The 12629-nt window shown below is 40.3% G+C and overlaps 1 long non-coding RNA gene across 1 annotated transcript; it reads left to right on the top strand.

Moving 5' to 3' along the window:
- The first annotated feature begins 268 nt into the window (after positions 1 to 268).
- Positions 269 to 3418, top strand: LOC130992934 (uncharacterized). The gene is made up of 3 exons (XR_009091493.1): positions 269 to 627; positions 2581 to 2644; positions 3178 to 3418. It is a non-coding gene; the product is annotated as an uncharacterized LOC130992934 (long non-coding RNA).
- The last annotated feature ends 9211 nt before the right edge of the window (positions 3419 to 12629 follow it).

The raw sequence follows: 12629 nt of genomic DNA, 5'->3' as shown, positions 1-12629 counted from the left end.
TTTTAAATTATTTTTCCTATGATGAGGAATATTATAATTGAGTGAGTGCACTAATATTAGTGCTATAATTATTTTATTTTGGTCACATGAATAATTATACTATGGTACTTTATTAATGAGTAATATTTCCATAGTTTTTGTGATTATTATTTAATCACCTTACTCACACTATTATTTTAATTTTCCTAAGTATGAGACTAATTACTAAAATTTACTAAGTGTAGAGATTGAGAGAGTAGAGATTTAGAGAGTAGAGATTAGAGAGAGTGTAGAGATTAGAGAGAGAGAGATCAAGGCATTAATTGCCAAATATTTCATAAGATCCTCAAATCCTCTTTAAAGATTCACAAATCTTTTATAAGATTACCAAGATCATCTCATATCTTGCAAATTCCTCTCTCTCCTTCTCCCCTAACTTTCGACCACCACCTCTCTCCCATTCATCTCTCTACTTTCCACCATTTTCCTCCATTGATGCACCTTCGGAGCTTCACAAATTCATACCAAAACTCAAATCACCCTCTAAATCCACCTTAAACACCTTCCATCTCCTTAGATTCAAGAAGATCCATGGAGATTCAATCTTGAAGTTAGTAAGAGAAAATTTGATATTTGGTGTAAACTTGGGTAAGTGATCTCTATATCCATAGATTAGACTTGTATGAGTTTGTACATGAGTATTCTTGAAAGATTGAAGCAAGAAAATCACCCCTTTTCTTTTCCTCAAATTTTCGAAAAAATGGGTATCTTACCCTTCAAAAATATTTCTTTTTCTTTCCTTGAATTGGGGTGAGAAAAGTGATCTATGATATGTTTGGTGATGATTGATGTGTGTTTTGAAAAGCTATGCTTTGAGATTCAAATTTCGATGGAAGTTAGTTTACCCAAAAATGGGAAATTTTGAGTCAATGAGTTAATAGATAAATTGATGGTGTAAATGAGTCTATGAGATGTATATGATGATGATTGATGGAGTAATTTGAGTATATGATGTCAAATGATGATTTTGATATGAGTTAGTTTACTAAAATTAGGGCTATGTGTATCTATGCTCTAATTTGTAAATTGATGGTTTATATGTGAGTTAAATGGGTTAAGATTAATAGATATATGATGAGATTAAAGATCCATGTGAGTTCATAAAATGTCAAAGAGTTTAGTTTGGTAAAAATTGGGATTTTCTTGTCTATGTGTTTAATAAATGATTTGGCTTAAGATATGTGTAATTGAGCATGATGTTGGTGTTTTAATATGTTTGATTAAGTCTATTGGAAACTAAGTAAAATTTTGACTTGAGTTAGTTTATGAGAGTTTTTGAGTTTTCATATTTTGAGAAGTCAATAATTGATAAAATGAGGTCTAATTTGCTTTATGACCATTTTGTGAAGTTGTCATGTTTTTGTTGAGAGTTTATGTGAATATATGAGTTTTTATTAAAGTTTGGTTGGTATGATTATAGGGGATTTATATGTATAAAATGAGCTATATGAAGTATGAGGTCATTTTGAATGATTGAGTGTTTTTAAACATGAAATTGAGAAGAGGATTGACTTGATACGTTGTAGAAACGTTTTCCTTGAGATTTGAGTTAAGATGTAAAAGAGGAGAGTTAATTTGAGTATGATGAGTATTTTAAATGTTTTTGAATGTTTTTTAGTGTTATATGTGTTTCAAATGAGCTTTGATTGGTTTTCTTTGAAGGAATGTTGAATTGAGCACTTAAGAGTTTGAGATGAGTTTTGGTGATTTTTCGTAGGCTACTGACCTACTGTGATCGACGGGTTGTCGATGTCTAATGGCTTTGAAAATTTTACAGCATGTCCCTACATGCGTCTTGAGCATACCGGTAAAAGTTCAAGTCATTTGGACTTGATTTACTATTTTTACAAAATGCAAAACCAAATCTGCACATTTTTACCGGGAATTTCAGAGAACAGGGGACAAAGTCATTCATTTCAGTAGCTTCCTGTGTGATCTAGCTTTCCAAATTTTTATGGTATCAACCTTACTGTATGGGCTAGATATCCACCAAATTTGAGCTCCGTTTGACAACGTTTACTATTTTTGCAAAAATCAATGTTTCCGATTGCTCAAAACTGCCGAATATGGTAGACTGTGGTAAAAACGCCATATCTCCCAAACCACTTGGAGTTTCTGACTCTACTTTTTTTTAAATGAAACTAGACTCAAATACCTTTCTTTTGGTATGAGTCTGGAGTCCAGGAGAGGTCGGAGTCAGAACGTGTTAAATTTTGAAGTTGAGTCAGTGGGAAAACAGAACATGATTTGTTGATGTTTGATTGTATTTTCTTATGTGCCTTATGTGTTTGTGTTGCCTAAGTGTTTTAATGAGATTAAACGAGTCTTATATGAGAGATAAATCGAGACTTAGAACCATGATTTTCTTGAAACCTATCCTTGGACTTAAGGTTTTGAAATGAGTGAAGAAGTTTATGTAGAGTCGATTAAGAGATAGAATATAAGATAGAGCATGAGTTAAGGCATGAGTTTTTGTCGTTGAGTTCTAATCGAGATTCATTTTATGACATGAACCTCCGATGATGACGATGATCCCTGAAGACACGAGCAGAGCAGGGAAGTAAGTAACTCCGCTTTGACGGGAGTTTTTGAGTAAGGTCTTCAGGTGGGCAATATTTTGAGTATACAAATATTATACGAGCTTTCTAAAATGATTTGATGATGTTATGAGATTAACAAATGATTTGAGATAAATGATGTTTGAGAACTGTTTGACTTGCCAATTTTTGATGTTGAGCTTGTATGTTACCCTCTACTGATGAGATGAGACGAATTCGGGTCCTGGGCAGTTGATAGCTATCCTGCCAGGGCTAATGTGCACAGAGGTGACTGTGAGCCGTTGAGCGAATCGGCCGGTCACGGTACTTGAGAGGGAGGCCTACTTCTCAGTACCTTTGATGATGATGAGTTGTAGATGTGGTACATACATGTTGAGATCTTTGACTGCAGTCGTTTACTTATGATGTCATGATTCTGAAAACTGCATGCACAGATTCATTTAATACTAACTTATTTCTGTGTATTGCTGAGATGTGGCAAGCTTCAAACCTATAGCTCTAAGAGCACCTTTCTTGTTTTTCGGCGTTTGCCCACTGAGTATTATGTACTCACGCCCTGCATGTATTTCTAAATGTGCAGGCTAAGCGAGGAGCGAGATTGGTCTGGTGCTGGCGGGGAATTGTTAGGGGATGTATTTACTATATCGTATTTCCATTTTGACGATAAAGTCTTGATAATTGATATACTTGGATTTTCTTTTGAAGTTAAGCAATGTACTCACGGTTATATGTCTTCATACATATAATCGATTCGCCTTTTGCTGCGCTACTCTGCATATTATGATTCCTTACGAAAAATGAGCGATACCCGTTTTGTTTTTGATCTTGAAATTCCTGATAATTAAAAAGTTATAACGACGTTGACGATTTTACCCTTGGGGTCATTTATGATGATTTTCCTTAGCATGCTTTAATGCGAGCTTCCGCTTGATGTTTGACCTATTCTTCTTATCATTTATTCTTTTTAAAATAGTCGTATCGATACTCGTACCCCACTATCACTAGTGTCGGGAAATCGGGCTGCGACACAGACAGTCATATACTTTCCGGATGAAACTGGTCTTGATCAGCTAATCATGGAGAACAGTCAACTGGAAGAAAAGCTCAGAATCTCCAACTCAGAATGTGATAGAGCTTCTCATGAAATCAAGAGGCTCAATCACAAACTGGAAGAAACAGTCAAAGACTGCATGATGAAGTCTCCCATGATAAACAACTTTCCTTCGAAAGGTCTTGTTGAAAGCATTGGAGGAAAGGTTGCAGCTGATAAGGGAAAGAATGTCATGATCAATTCAAAGAACGATACTTCTGAAATCACCACATCAGAAGAATCAAGAGATCATGATATGGATGAAGTTCGCAAACGCAAACTGATGGTAAGAACAAATGTTCCACCTCCACGAAGCTACAGACGAGCAAAGGAGGCCCCCAACCAGATCACTCTACTAAGAAGACTGGAAAGCAGATTTCAGTCAAAGATCGGGGAAGGAACATCCGGAATCAAGAAGAATCTTCCTCATTAGTCCAGGGGGAAGAACAGTCACATCAGTCAGAAACTGAAATCAGTTCAGTTTCAGAAAGAACAACATCCATGGAGACAAAGCAGTGATGAGTCCAGACGAGCCAAGCGACATCCACGACGACAAGCGACTGGACATCACATGACTCATGTCCCACGACATCAGTCAAGTCTCCATCAGTCTGGAATGACTCGAGTATCTCAAGGAAGATACTTTGCCGAGAAAAGATGACCTCAACCTCTCATCAGACAGAACAACTACAAGAGTGAGGCCTTCAAAAGGAAAGCTCAACATCAGAATGCTCATGTGCCAACAAAAGCTACGACTACTTCTGTCTGACGACCAGCAAAGCGCAAGAGATCAGCAAAACCTGTTCTGAAGCAGATATGGGTTCCAAAGGGAACTCGAGCTAACATTGAAGGACCCAAATCTTGATTGGGTACCTAAATTGACTCTTCCTTGCAGGCCAAGAACAGAAAATCTAAGAAGAAGAAAGAAGTCAAAGCATCAATCAGAACGTGGTATCTTGACAGTGGCTGTTCAAAGCACATGACGGTCTACAAAGAATATCTATCCCAGTATGTTGAGAAAGCTGGATCCAAAGTTGCATTCGGAGACAACTCAATCGGAGAAACAAAAGGTTATGGTATGCTCGACATGGGTAACGCCAGTATCAATAATGTTAGCTTTGTTTCTGGTCTTAAACATAATCTGTTGTCTGTGAGTCAATTTTGTGATAGCGGTTTCATAGTGAAGATCAAGAAGGATGTATTCACTGTTAGAAACAATCAAAAGAAGGTGGTTCTGAAAGGATTCAGACAAGGGAGTCTCTATGTTGTTTCATGGGAAGACAGCCCTCCAGAAACATGTCTCATCAGCAAGAGTAGCTCGGAGCTCAACTGGCTGTGGCACAAGAGACTCAACCATCTCAATTTCAAGACGATCAACAAACTTGCTAAACATCAACTGGTAGAAGGTTTACCTTCTATTGTGTTCCAGAAGAAGCAAGAATGTGAAGCATGTCAAAGAGGAAAGCAGACGCGAATGTCATTCAAGTCAAAGGAAGGACACTCCCCTGGAAGAATTCTTCAAGTACTTCACATGGATCTGTTTAGCCCAATCTCTCCAATAAGCTACAATGGTATAAAGTACACCTTAGTTGTTGTGTATGATTATTCACGATATACTTGGGTTATCTTTCTCTTCACCAAGAAGGAGACACTGGAAGAACTGCCAAAGCTGCTGAGAAGGCTGAGCGTGGAAAAAAAAGTCAACATCATCAGCATCAGATCAGATCGTGGGACCGAGTTCCTCAATACTGTCATTCGTGAGTATTGTGATGAACATGGAATCAGTCATCAAACTTCTGCAGCAAGGACTCCTCAACAGGATGGAGTTGCAGAAAGAAGAAACAGATCTTTGAAGGAAGCAGCAAGGACAATGCTGGCTGAATCAAAACTCCCCTTGAAGTTTTGGGCTGAAGTTGTCAACAACGCATGCTATACGCAAAATCGCTCCTTCCTCACTCAACGACATGGAAAAACTCCATATGAGATATGGAAGAACAGAAAGCTTTCAATCTCTTATTTTCATGCTTTCGGTTCTAAGTGTTTCATTCACAACAATGACAAGAGGAGATTAAACATATTTGATAGCACGGCTGATCCAGGAATCTTTCTTGGATACTCTGGAACTGAAAGATCCAACAAAGCCTATCGAGTGTTTAATTCTCAAACTCTCTATGTTGAAGAAACACCTCATGTTGTATTTGATGAGTTTGTTGATGAGTTCAGGAAACAGGAAACAGAGAATGCTGAAGTTTCCAGAACTGAAAAGCAGGGCACCGAACTCTCTATAGTCCTGGTGTGGGGACCCGAAAAAGATGAAGATACTGAAAAGCTTCAGTATCAGAAGATCAGTCAAAGGTCAGAAGTTCAGACTGGAGTCAATGCAGACGGCATCAGTCAAGGGGGAACTCCTACCGATAAGGGCAGAGCTGAACCAACCGAAGATGAGCCAATTCATCTCTCACCAGTTCAGAACAATGCTCAACACCTCAGAACCATCCTGACCGAAGAGCTTCCTCCAACACCAGAAGAGATCAAGAAGTATCGAAGATGGTTTCAACTCCATTCAAAGGAGAACATCATTGGAGAACCATCAGACGGTGTCAAGACTCGAAGATCAATGTGCAACCTCGTCTTTGATATCAACCAGAACTGCATCAACGAAGATAAGAATTTCAGCTGTTTCTTATCATCTACAGAGCCCAAGGATATTGAAGAAGCTCTGAAGTCCACTGAATGGGTCATTGCAATGCAAGAAGAGCTCAATGAATTCAATCGGAATTCAGTTTGGGAACTTGCGGATCGACCAAATGATGCAAAGGTGATTGGCTTGAAATGGATTTTCAAGAACAAGAAAGACGAAGAAGGTCACGTTGTGAGAAACAAAGCAAGGCTAGTTGCAAAAGGATACAGTCAAGAAGAAGGAATCGAATACGATGAAACTTTTGCACCGGTGGCCAGATTGGAAGCAGTCAGGCTCTTCTTAGCCTTTGCAGCTCACAAAGGATTCAAGGTACATCAAATGGATGTGAAGTGCGCTTTTCTGAATGGAGTGTTCACAGATGAAGTCTACGTTGAACAACCTCCAGGGTTTGAGGTTGCAGTCCAGAAAAGGTGTACAAGCTGAAGAAAGCGCTCTATAGACTGAAACAAGCTCCAAGAGCATGGTATGATACTCTCTCTGAGTATCTCATTGAACAAGGGTTCAAGAAAGGATCAGTGGACAGAACTCTGTTCACTCTCAAAGAAGGAGAAGATCTCCTACTTGTTCAGATTTATGTCGATGACATAATCTTCGGATCCAAATCCGAACGCATGTGCAAGAAGTTCGCTGACATCATGACCAACAAGTTCCAAATGTCCATGATGGGAGAAATGAATTTCTTTCTCGGATTGCAAGTCAAGCAGACCAGCGAAGGAATACTGATCAATCTGTCCAAGTATGCCAAGGAACTGATAGCCAAGTTCGGTATTTAGCACATGAAATCAGTCAAGATCCCAATGAATACAAACTGGAAAGTGGATCCAGGATCAGAAGGGAAATCTATATCTTCAACCAAGTACAGAGAAATTATTGGATCATTGCTGTTTTGACTGCTATGCTGTCGGGGTTTGTGCGAGATATCAGTCAGATCCAAAGGAAGCTCACATGGATGCTGCAAAGCGGATCCTGCGATATCTTAAAGGCACACCCAATTTGGGATTGTGGTACCCAGCTGACGACGACTTCAAGCTCACCGGATATTCAGACTCGGATTTTGCAGGATGAAAAATTGATCGCAAATCAACATCCAGAACCTGTCAATTCCTATGCAACAAGCTCATCTCTTGGTTTTCAAAGAAGCAGACTTCAGTCGCCACCTCCACAACTGAAGCTGAATATGTTGCTGCGGGAAGCTGCTGTTCACAACTCCTATGGTTAGTCCAACAATTGAAGGACTATGGGATCGAAGAAAAGGAAGTCCCTATCTATTGCGATAGCTCCATTGCTATTGCAATATCCCAGAATCCAGTTCATCACACCAGAGTCAAGCATATTGCTATTCGACATCACTTCATACGTGATCACGTTGAAAAGAAGGATATCTCTGTTGAATGGATTCCGACCACGATTCAGAGAGCAGACTTGCTGACCAAAGCTCTTCCAGAAGAAAGGTTCAACGATCTTTGTGGAAGGATCGACCTCATCAACCCTGAAGAGTGATGCTGTGTTTGAAGATTTCTCTCAAACAGTCATGATGACTGGTGGTCAACCAACTACTGTTCTACGACTGCTGACGTGAAAAGCAATGAAGAAAACTCATCCTGATGAGTCAACCAGGATCAAGTGGTATCGACTGACTATAATGATCAGTCGATCAATAAGTATTGTTTTAAGCTTACTATTTAAAATCAGTTATTTCAGTCAAGATTTATGTGTTTCCAAATCAAAATCTTTCTCTGACTGATCAGTTCCTTTCAAAATCTTTAATTGATTTGTCTTGATTGTTGGGTCATGGAATATCTTTGGAAGACGGAGATTTGATTAAGATTTGATTTGATGTGATTTGCCCTGATCTTTACCAAAAATATTTCCAACCTTTTTGCCTATGTGGTCAAACTCCTTGAAAATATCACTCGACATGATATATCTCACCTTTTGAAGCTTCCGTCCTCTGCAGTGACGGCGGACGTGAATTTTTCTTCAAAAACATTTTAGGCACAATTTTTAAAAACCTTTTCATCTTCTCACTTGGTATTTGTGTTTATTTATACCTTGGTGTCTTCGATAGTTTTCTGCATCAACTAACAACTCTCCACAACCTTCACTGTGAGAAAATTTCAAATTCTTTCAAAATTGCAGAGAAAATTTCTGTTCCGACTTAGGAGAATTCGATGACTGCAAAGTCATGGAGTGGAAGAATGACGCTCACATACATGGTCTTCACCGGACCCTTCCACTGGAACTCAACATCCCTCCGACGTCAAAGCTTGCGCTGTTCTCACTTGTATCCATCGACGCGAGCGTCTTCCATCCTCATGCCCGGACAATATGGCTTGAAGTACCTGTCTCAAGCAGACGGACTTCACCTGTTCCTCAGGCGAGCTTCTCACCTTTTTGTGAAGCTTCCATGTGGTGCAACAACAATGAGCAGGAGGTTGTTGTCAACCGGCGTAACATCGACAGTGCTAGTCCTCACGACTACCACTGATTCGATTTTTCATCCTCGCATCCATCCCTTACATGTAGGACGAGCCGCCCTTTGAATTACTTCTTTCACCAAAGGCTCGTCATGCATTTCTTTCATCTCCCGCCTCACCTCTTTCATTCCTCTTCCCCACCGCTCCTTGTCTCTCTTCCTCTCCCTCAGGTTCGTATGCATAGCCGCATTTCATGAATATCTCCGTAATGTTATGCATACTTTCCTTTCCTTCAATTCTCCCCTCTCATCTCCCTCTCCCCTCACTGGAGTCCTCATCCTTCTGCATCTAAGGACCACTCCTCTTCTCAAGTTCTCCCACAAGTGCTTGAGAGTCGGAGTTGAAGTCCTAATCGATCATAGCCTCCATCATCAACTCTCTTTTTGATGTTGCCAAAAAGGGGGAAAAGTAGGAAGTCAGAGAAAAACCTTCTCAAAGGTTTTCCCTGATCTTCTTTCTTGTCTGAAGATGGTAAAGCTAAAGGATCACCAGAAGTAGAAAGGAGGACGTTCCAGTAAAGACATCAAGTTGAAGGAAAACAAGTGGGAATAGAACAAGCTTAGGAACATGAAGACTGAAGACAGAAGATGAAGATCAAGAAGTTCAAGGCGCAGCCAAGCAGACTGCTGGAGTCCATGGGTTTTCCCATGAATTTTGTATTTACTTTTGTACTCCAATGTAAGTTTGCTCTGTACCTCGACTGATGTCTCATCAGTCGGATTATTGAAATGAAAAGAACTTCTTTTTTATCTCAACCTGAAGATAATACATTTTTGTCCAGGCTCTGATTATGGTTTTATGTCTTTGTCCTCGTTCCTGTTTTGAACTGTTGTGTTCATAACTCTGAAGTACAAGTTATTAGGTTCTATTGTTAAGGGGAAATTGTTTTCACCCTGTTTTAGAACTTGTGCTCTGAGTTCAGTCTTTGTTTTGCTTAGAACTGCTGTAAGGTTTTGGCATCATCAAAAAGGGGAAAATTGTTGGGAACCCCGTGGAATATCAGGTTTTATTTTGATGATACCAAAATCCTTAGGTTTAATTTGTAATAGACTAGAACTGTTTTAAACTCAAGTGTTAGAGTTCACTTCTAATTTAGTTAGCAGTTCTGAAGACCGAAGACTGAAGACTGAGGACTGAAGATACCAACTGAAGTATTAGTGAAAGAATCAGTTCAGAACTGATTACTTAATGCGTGCTTCAAGGACTCAGCAGACTGATACTAAAGTCAAGTATCAGTTAAACATTCTTCCTCGGACTGAACTTCCAACGTTCAAAGGAAGCCACGTGCTTACACAGTACAACCGCATTAAATGCAGAGATCTCAGGATCATCCCTCTCTGCAAAGGTCATTCCTATTTGGTGGCTACTTTATCAGAGATGTCATGTCTTCTGTCTTTCAAGAGAGTCGTTTCCACCAAACAAGGAACCTCGAAGATTGAAGCCTCAGCCTAAATTCGAAATGCTCTCCAACGGAAGAAATCTTGAAGACGTTCTCCGCCAACGGATCTATTCAAGACCTCTCCAATAAATAGCGCTCGAGGATCAACTTCAATCTTCACCGATTCAACGACCTAAGCTGAAGCTCTGCCGAAATTGCTACTCAGCCCAAAGCTTAATCTCCCCAAAGCTTGAATCGAAGAAGAGAATTCCAAAGCCAAAATCAGTCACTACTGATTACACACATTCTCTTAGACCTTAGGCATATATCTGTTTACCTAGAAGCCCAGGTCAAAACTTGCTCCAAAGAACTTGTTCTTTGAAGTCTAGTTGGCAAGTTTTTCAAACCTCCTTTCGTAAGAAAGAAACCGAGTGTTTGAGTGAAAAGGAGTTCAGGAAGGTACTCTGACTCCGTGAGATCCTAGTGCAAGGTCGTGCTAGGAGTGAGAAATCCGATGCGAGTGAAGCGTGGGTACTGAAGTAAGGTCTCTTCAGTGAAATGGTTGTGTGCACCCGACAAGCACACGGTTCGGTTTGCAGTGCACCAGTTAAGCACTTGCGGAGTGAATTGTTCGTCTGATCAACCGACCGTGGATGTAGGAAAGTGTTTTCCGAACAACGTAAAACTGTATGTGTTATTTACAGCTTTCAGTCTTTACATTCTTATCTGTGTTCTTACTGTTGATAAACTGAATACTGAATAACTGCAAAGAGAAACCTAAGACTAACAACGTGCTCAACCGAGGCTATTACGAAACAAGTTTATTTCCGATGCGTGTGATATCAGTCTGACTGATCTATCCTCTGATGGTCAGGAAGACTTATATCATCTCTGTTTTAGCAAACTCGACTGAAGCCCTTACGTGCATCAGTTAAGTTCCAGTGACTTAACTGATAACTCCTTACTGAAGAGTTTTCAGTATCAGTCGTCAACCCTGTTAGCAAACTCGACTGAAGCCCTTACGTGCTCAAAGTTTCGTTTTGATCTCATTCTTGAGATCCCTCTATTTTTAGAGAAAATTATAAAAATAGCCCATAGGTGTATTCCCCCCCATACACCTATTCGAGAACCTCCGGACCTAACAGTTCTATTGCCAGGAATGTTTGGAGTTCTCTTTTTGCCTGGTTCCATTTTGATGGTACCTCGATCTTGGATATTGGGAGTCTTATCATCTGGGCTATGCATGTTCCGGCCAGCCGCCAAGTGGCTAATCTGTGGCAGGTTAGGGTCATGTCTACTATTTGGAGCATCTGGAATCTTCGAAATAAAGCTGTGTTTGAGGATGCCTCGATTTTTGCTATTGTTGTGACGGTTCATATTAAGGCTTTTATTATGGAGGCTTTCTGTTTTAGCCTTGGTGAGATGGCGAATTCAGTTGAGGAGTTGTTTGTGCTGCATGGTCTCGAGGTTCCGGGCAAGCCTCGTCGTTCTATTTCTTACATTTATATGTTCTGGCTGCCTCCTCCGCATCCTTGGTGTATCAACATAGATGGTTGTGCTCACGGCTCACCTTCATGTATTCATGCGGGCGGTATTTTTCGTGACTCCAGCTCGGTGGTTGCATTCTTTCATTTCTCTGCTGGTCACGGTCGGGCTTTCGAGACTGAGCTTCTCGCTCTTATCATTGCTTTGGAACAGGTCGTGTCTCAGTGCTGGGATTACATTTGGATTGAGACGGACCGGTAGATCTCTTTCGCACTCGCTCTTCTATTGTTCTTTGGTGGTTTTGGTGGAGAAAAATTCTTCAAGATATCTCTGGTTTACATACTACGATTTTCCATATCTTAAGAGAGCGGAATCGGGTGGCTGATTTCCTGGCCTCTTCGGTGTCTGATGAGGGTTTTTGGCCGTTTGCTATCCCTGATATCCAGCAGCTGGTCCGTGATGATAAGAGGTGTCTACCCTACATTCGGATTGTGACTTAGGCGTCTTTGCCTCTCTTGGGCGCTCCTCTTTTTAGGGTCGTTCTCTTCATTTTCCTCTTTTATTTTTTGCCCTGTTTGTTTTTCATTTTTTTTTTACTTTTTTGGGTGTGGTGTTGGATTTTGGCCATCTTTTCTTGATCGGTTGCTGGTGTCGGGTGCTCCCCTCCTGTTGAGGATGGGTTGCTTGTTGGTTCTTGGGTTGTTTGTCTTGGGCTGCTGTCGTTTCTCTTCTGGTAAGATGCTGTCCAGGTTGTGTTATTTGCTTAATGTTTTGGTTGCAACACCTTGGTGAGCAATTTTCGCCGTGATTTGTCCGGTAGATGCTATGAGGAGTGTTTTCATTGCTTTTGCCTAATATCTTTTCTCTGGTTTGTATTGTTTGGTTGGATATTGGTTGTTAG

The sequence above is a fragment of the Salvia miltiorrhiza genome, chromosome 7 (genome assembly GCF_028751815.1).
Source record: "Salvia miltiorrhiza cultivar Shanhuang (shh) chromosome 7, IMPLAD_Smil_shh, whole genome shotgun sequence".
NCBI classification, from domain to species: domain Eukaryota; kingdom Viridiplantae; phylum Streptophyta; class Magnoliopsida; order Lamiales; family Lamiaceae; genus Salvia; species Salvia miltiorrhiza.
Note: the sequence above shows the minus strand (reverse complement) of the source record. Positions and strands in the feature narration are given on the sequence as shown.